The sequence below is a fragment of the Pan troglodytes genome, chromosome 13 (assembly GCF_028858775.2).
Source record: "Pan troglodytes isolate AG18354 chromosome 13, NHGRI_mPanTro3-v2.0_pri, whole genome shotgun sequence".
Lineage (NCBI taxonomy): Eukaryota > Metazoa > Chordata > Mammalia > Primates > Hominidae > Pan > Pan troglodytes.
The window spans coordinates 30,109,043-30,115,769 of NC_072411.2; the positions used below are offsets into that span (position 1 = coordinate 30,109,043).

Consider the following 6,727-nt stretch of genomic DNA (forward strand, 5'->3'; position numbering starts at 1 on the left):
TGCCATTGACTTCAGTCACCACACCTTTTGTATACTTACCCCTTCTTGAGATGACTGCTTTCTGCAGCAGCCTGTGGCTGTTTTACCGTGTCCCTCCACCTTTTCCTCTCTCAAAACACATGATTTGGGGTTGTGGTTATTATTGTTGAAGTCATTTTTTCTCTCTTTTTACTCTTCTTTTCTCCTCCCCATAGTATCTTTATTTAATGATAGGAATCCATTTGCTTTAAATGGTCACACTGGGGTGGGCCTGGTGACTCACGCCTCTAACCCCAGCACCTTGGGAAGCCAAGAAGTTCAAGCCCAGCCTAGCCAACATGGCAAAACCCTGTCTCTACTAATAATACAAAAATTAGCTCGGCATGGTGGCGCATGTCTGTAATCCCAACTACTCGGGAGGCCAAGACAGGAGAATCACTTGAACCCGGGAGGTGGAGGTTGCAGTGAGGTGAGATCGTGCCATCGCACTCCAGCCTGGGCAACAAGAGTGAAACTCCATCTCCAAAAAAAAAAAAAAAAAAAAAAAAACACGCTGGATGTTTTTGTGGTTTATGAATGTGATGATTGGGTTTTCACACTCAAGTGTGAGACGTGCCTCTCTCAGATCTTGTTCCAATGTCAGTACATTACCGGTCTGACATTTAAAAAGAAGTGTTCACACTGGTACTGCTCTTCGGGATTTGTAGCCTTTCCATTCTGTGATCTTGCTCTTTGCAAACATTCACATAGAGATACCTGGTTCATTCATACTGAGAGTTGAGATGAAATCTGTCAGATGCTTTGTAGGTCAGTGTTCAATTTTTTATGGTTACTCACTGTGAGATATAATTTTGCCTTTTCTACTAGTCGAGTTATTTCAGTGGGAAATAACTGCAGGAATTGGTAGAGGAAATTGCTTACATATTCTCACTTAGGATACTATCTTGATCCTGGAGGACCTTAGGTTTATTTCTTTAAATATTATCATAGCGATAACTGTGTAAGATAACCTCTTACATAGAGATAATAGTAAAACAAAACTACAGCAAAATACACCACTGTGTTTTGTTTTGTTTCGTTTTGTTTTGAGATCGCTCTTGTTGCCCAGGCTGGTGTGCAATGGTACAATCTCAGCTCACTGCAACCTCCGCCTCGTGGATTCAAGTGATTCTCCTGCCTCAGCCTCCTGAGTAGCTGGGATTACAAGAACACACTACCATGCCCAGCTAATTTTGTATTTTTAATAGAGACGGGGTTTTGCCATGTTGGTCAGGCTGGTCTCAAACTCCTGACCTCAGGTGATCCACCCACCTTGGCCTCACAGTGTTGCTGTTTTTAAAAGAAGAATGCAAATGAGGCCTGGCTTGCAGGCATTTTTGCCGGGGTGGTTTCCATGCGGAGGCTGCCTTCCCTGGTGCTGTGCTCTGTTAGGTAGCACCTACGGAATTGCAGCACGCTCCTCCAGGAAGCTCATCTGTCTGGAGGCTGAAGCCCCAGCAGTGCCTGCACAGGGCTTGCTCTAAAGCTGCCAAAGTCCCCACTGTTTTGCATATGACATAAGCTCATGCCTGCCTAGTCTGCCAAGTCCTAAACGGCCAAAGCTTCAACACCTGTGAGCCCTTCCTGAGCAAGCCTGCTCACTGCCTGTGTGCACCTTCTATAAGTATTCTCAACAATTCTCCGGGACTTTCCCAGGCCTCCCTCCGATGCGTTTATCCACTCCTTGCCTCCCATCTGGGCTTCTCCATGTATGCTCGGTCCTTCCACAGATAGACATACCATAGTGACTTCCTGGGAGCCTCTTTGGCCCACGTGATTTCTAGGTCTACCTGCTATCTCCATTTGTTACAGCCTTTGGTCCATACACCCTGGCCCTAGGGCCTACCCCAGGCCTCAGCACACGTCCCAGGTAGCCCTGCCTTGGCCCAGCCCACTGTTGACAGGGGACAGGCTTCAGAGAGCTGTTTCCGATCTGTCCCTGTGAGGTGTCTGAAGGCAGACAAGCTGCTCCTTAGGCAGGTGCATGGATGCTCTGCCCTCCCTCCACCGTGCTGGTCGCCCAGATCCCATGGAGAGTTGCACTGAGCTCAAACTCATCGCTGGGTAACTTGCCAGCTCTTCAGTGTCCTGTTCTTCTTATTGTGCCATCATGTCTTAGGCACTCATTTTCATCCCTCAGTCAGAATGTAAGCCTGTTGAAGGTTTTCTGTTCCTTTTCTTGTTTTTTCTTTTCTTTTCTTTTCTTGTTTTTTCTTTTCTTTTCTTTTCTTTTCTTTCTGGATGGAGTCTCACTCTGTCACCAGGCTGGAATGCAGTGGCATGATCTCAGCTCACTGCAACCTCCGCCTCCTGGGTTCAAGCGATTCTCCTGCCTCAGCCTCCCAAGTAGCTGGGATTACAGGTGTGCACCACCACACCTGGCTAATTTTTGTAGTTTTAGCAGAGACGGGGTTTCACTGTGTTGGCCAGGCTGCTCTTGATCTCTTGACCTTGTGATCCACCCGCCTCGGCCTCCCAAGGTGCTGGGATTACAGGTGTTAGCCACTGCACCCAGCCATTTTCTTTCTTAAATTGCAAACAGATTTAGAGCTAAAGTTTTAGAAAGACTTGCATGTAACTGTACTCTAACTGCTCTCTTCTGTGACAACTGGGCAAGATACTCAACCATGTTAAGGCTTATATTTCTTAACTGTCAAATGGTAGTAACACTGATCAAGAAGGATTGGGGGACCACCGGCAAGAATACTGCGAAATGTCTTGTATTCACAGGAACATTTCATTAATGACTTTTCTTTTCTTTTTTTTTTTTTTTTGCCTAGAACAGGACTATACAAATAGGAGAAATACTCTGTACCCATATTGAACAAACAAATCACATTGTGATTAACAGTAAGAGACCAAAAGTAATGCTTCTAGTTCCAACTTGCCCACTGAAATATTTTGCTACATGGGTTTATGTCTCAAATTCCATAATCATTTTTATGATTAGTTCCAACATGACTCCTTCCCCAGGTGAAAAGTGAAGCTCTCCTGAGTTCAGGCCACCACTGCAAGCCCAGGACTTGCAACACTCCCTCGGGAGGGCCAGCTGATGGTGTGGCTTTTCTCCAAACTGCACCAGAGTTCATCCCTGAGAGTGATGCTGGCTGCAGGAGATGCTCAGTCTCCTTCCTCTCCCTGCTGGGTTCATGTTCTTGGGAACTAGACAGGAACATTCCTAGTGACCATCTCAGACACCCATGTCTGTGTTCACCCAGGCTCCTCCCCTGCCCCATCCTTCAGTGCCCCTTGCTGACCATGGTTCCAGGCATCAGACATCACAACTACTTCCTTCTGGATCTCCAGGAGCCCTTCTTGCCTACCTGCTCCACCCAATCAGAGCAGATTCAGGAGCATCCAAGAGCTGCAGGAGCCTGTACGTCTTCAAATATCTCACCACCTAGCGGGACCCACAAACCGCCATGCACTGTGATGTGCAGCCTCAGGAATATTTGTCATGCTCGCGTGCACTCAAAGCAGACTCTCTTCTCTGGACCTGAGAGGATAAGCAAGTCTTTGAGGAGGAAAATGAGCTCACAGGCAGACCTGGCTTGAACACAAAGCACCACTCCACTGCATGGTCACATGCTTGTACCACCTGCATCTGTGAAATGGGATAATACCTCCTCCTCTAGTCATGGTGCAGATGGCATTTGTGAAGCACTTTGAACTTATGTATCTTATAAAAGTTATCCATCTCTGTACTGAGTCCCAGAAAAATAGTTGAGGTTGGTCTAAGTTCATTTATCCATACAGTTACCATTTCTTAGTCACTTACTCTGTGCTCATGGAAGGGAATGAAGTGATGCGTGAGACACATTCTCTGTCTTTTGTCTAATGGATGAAAACACAGCTCTCCCCAGGGGAGCGCAATGGGTTCTGTCATTAGGTAACTGATGCCAAAGATGAAATGACTGTCAATTAAAGTCTCCTTCTTCCTTCAACATCTTTGCCATCAAGAGTGGAGTGCAGGCAGCTTTCTAGCCCATGCCAAAGGGGAAGGCAGGCATCCCCACAACAACCAGACATCATGCTCTTGGCTGAGGAAAGATTCTGCCTTCCAGGCCTGGGCCGGAGTGGGATGCGATTCCAGGATTATGGCAAGTAGCAATAAATTACAGTGCAAGCCTCAGCTGCCCTCCATGCCTGAACCTGACTACAAGCCAGGCTTAGGAACACAGTTAATAAAAATTTTTTTAAAAAAATAGAGCAGCCCTATCCTCTTGCTTAATCCCTCAGAACTGGAGAAGCTGTCTCCCAGGGCTTGACTTATAGGCCCCTGGAGAGTTTGCTGCACCCCAGGGCCAGCCCAGCAGCACACAGAGCGCAGGATAGAGGCGCCGTCTGCCCCGCGCATACCTCCTGATACCTGCAGAGGAGTCCACCATACTCAGCCCTAAGGCAAGTAGGGATTTGACAGCTCCAGGGAGGATGCTCCGGCTCGCTTCTGGCTTTTATAACTGGCCTCAGTGGGCGTATTTCACACTTTCCTGCTTGGTCTTTAGAACTATGATCGATAAAAGGCTTTTGCATCCCTCTCTAGTGACTTCACAATCTACAAAGGAAAAACAAATTGTCAAAATAAAAAGAAAATCTTCAAATTCCTTCACAAACAGAACATTTAATATCAATGGAACATGCTAAAGGTTAGAAAAAGTGGACAAATCACACCTTGCCCTTCCCCTGAGGAATCCTGCAATCTGGGAGCAGTGGGGTGAATGGAAACAGAACCAGGATCTGTGGTCAAAGTCCAAATTCACACAGAGTGCCTGGGAAGTAAGTCAAGGGAGCTTCCTCAGGGGCTGAGGACTGAGCTGGGTTTCAAGGAATGGCAGTTGGCCGGGGAGTGGGGACACAGGATCAGATCGGCAGGGGGAGGGCTTCTGTGGTCCTGCGAGAGCTAAAAGGAGCCTAGCACTCGCTAGGAACCCCTGATGTGCAGCAGGGGACCGCGCTGGCAGAGCGGAACCTGAGAGGTGAGCCAGGCACACTGTGGGCAGCTCTGGCACCAGGGGAGATCTAATCTCTGCTGTCACCAGGGGAGTGTCACAGGCAGGGAAATGGCACTGAACCACTCCACACACACAGAACAGAACTGAGAGGAAGGAGACCACAGACATCTGACAGCACCCACCATGGCGCCAAGACCCAAGTTTCAGCTTCTCGAGAGACCATCCAGGAGGCAGGAAGGCAAGCCGGGCAGAGGGGCTGCTCTCCAGCCCCTTTTCTTCACAGGGTGGCCCAGGCACGGAGCTGGCTGCTGTATTGTGGTGCCACAGGCCCGTGCACACCAGCCTCCCAGGACTCGGCTGGCCTCTACTCCTGCCCCCATGAGTGCTCTTCCAGGCCTACACTTGTCCTCACTGCTTAGAGGCTGGTGTATGCTGTCACCCCACTGCCCAGCAGCCAGTGACATCACTCACTTTGGCCACCAGCCCCAGAGGGAAGCTAGTGTCCTCCAGAATCTTATGCCCATGGGACATATGCACAGAGAGGACCAGCACTTTCTGTCACTGGGTCTGATGGAGGGAGGAGGTTTTGCTGGAGTCGGCTTTCGCTTTCATGCTGCAAACTCCTGAGTTTGTGGGCCTGATCCCAGCCCCTGGTCCTCACTCTGAGACAATCGCCCCCGTAATGAAAGCCATCCTTTGTGGGGCCATGAGTGTGCTTGCATGGTTTAGGTGCTAAATGTGGCAAACGCACATGCACCTAGGACAGCCCAGCTGAAAGCAACAATGCCTGCTCGCACCTATCTAAATGGCTGGGGTGACGCTTACCAATGCGTGCGTCACCAGTGCATGCTGGGTCTCCCTCACATTCAGGCCATGCGAGGTTCATTGGTGCTTTGGATTTTAGAATACAGAGTGACTATCTCTGGTGAGTGATGTCTTCTAGGGGCATCATGGGCTGCTCCTATGTGGAGCCCAGCTGAGCAGCGGTGAGAGGCTCACTAGAGCCCTGTGTTCAGAGCAGAATTAGCACCACCACATATGATGCTGTGTCCTCACATGTGTGCAAGTGATAACAGGCTAGCATGGCAGCTCTGGTAATGTGGACGTGGCGGCTAAGAGTCAGTGCCATGAGTGCCGTCTCTTCCAGTTCTTCTGTCCCTTGGAGAAATAAAGCAATCAATGCCTTGCTCATTGTCAAACCTCTTGTAAGAAGATGGTGGATGGAACTCAGTGAAGGCTGCATGCCCTGACCTGTTATTTTCAAGCCTCAGTATTATACCATGGAAGCTACTGCACTATTTCCACCAGAACAGCACAGCCACACATGACCACGCACTCTATTACATGTCGGACATTTATCAATAATAGCTCAAGGACAAAAGAAGCTTGAGGTTACAAGAGGCTTTTGGCAAAAGCATCTTACTAAGTTGCATATTTAGGTGCTGAGGAAAGAAGCCTCAAACAGTAGTGAAAATTTGTTAAACTCTATGTGCTCAGAAATGGCAAAAATAACATGGGACAGAAGGAGCCAAGAGCAGCTTCTGCAGATTTCCTTGTTAAATTGCGTAAACCTCCCCCGGTATTCTCCAGACTCAGTGGAGAGATCTTGCAATGATACTTCATGGAAGGTGTCAAAGCAAGTCCTCTTAAAGTGGGTACTCAAATCACCTTGGCTACAGGCAACTCTCCGGATTTTAAAGAGATCATTAAAAAAATAAGAACTTTTGCAATCAACCAAGGAATCAAAAAGAATTGTT

The 6,727-nt window shown here is 48.3% G+C and overlaps 1 non-coding gene across 1 annotated transcript; it reads left to right on the plus strand.

The window, feature by feature from the left end:
• Positions 1 to 536: 536 nt before the first annotated feature.
• LOC112208519 (small nucleolar RNA U13) lies at positions 537 to 640 on the plus strand. The gene has a single exon (XR_002942995.1). It is a non-coding gene; the product is annotated as a small nucleolar RNA U13 (small nucleolar RNA).
• The last annotated feature ends 6,087 nt before the right edge of the window (positions 641 to 6,727 follow it).